Here is a 582-nt window from a genome sequence, read left to right as displayed (position 1 = left end):
GCCATATAATTTATAAATTGTTAACGTATGTGTACATATATTTAATATACGTATATATAACAGCACAGGCACATGGTTAAGAAGGTTTATAATTCTATTTACAAAATTTCATTCGCCACCGTTTCCTAACTCACGTTTACGTACAGATATTTATTAATGTTTGTTTTTATGTTATTTTTGTCTTTTATTTTTTTACTTGTTTCAGTCATTAGACCGCAGCCATGCCGAAAAGAACCTAAGTCGAACGAATCGACTGCATTATTAAATATTTTAAGCCTGCTACTTTGCTATCGATTACTGTTTGCCGAACCCCTAACTTACAGGGCACATAAACACATAAATACCGTTTGGAAGCTGTGGTGAGGACAAACACACATACATGTATGTGACGTGTTTCTGTCAGTTCTCGTCTACCAAATTCATTCGCAAGGCTATTGTAGAAGACACTTGTCCAAGGTGTCATACACACTGAGACTGAATCCAGAATCATGTGGTTGGAAAACAAACTTCTTACCACCCTGCCACGCCTACTCTTTTACATTGGACTAAAGAATATTGTAGAATAGAAATTTATTATTTTTG

At 34.9% G+C, this 582-nt stretch overlaps 1 protein-coding gene across 1 annotated transcript in view; it reads left to right on the top strand.

Annotated features, from left to right (window-relative positions):
• Positions 1-582, top strand: part of LOC106874195 (serine/threonine-protein kinase A-Raf) — a 74692-nt gene that overhangs the window by 2065 nt on the left and 72045 nt on the right. The gene's annotated exons all lie outside the window — the stretch shown is intronic.

The sequence above is a fragment of the Octopus bimaculoides genome, chromosome 1, assembly GCF_001194135.2.
Source record: "Octopus bimaculoides isolate UCB-OBI-ISO-001 chromosome 1, ASM119413v2, whole genome shotgun sequence".
NCBI lineage: Eukaryota > Metazoa > Mollusca > Cephalopoda > Octopoda > Octopodidae > Octopus > Octopus bimaculoides.
Note: the sequence above shows the minus strand (reverse complement) of the source record. Positions and strands in the feature narration are given on the sequence as shown.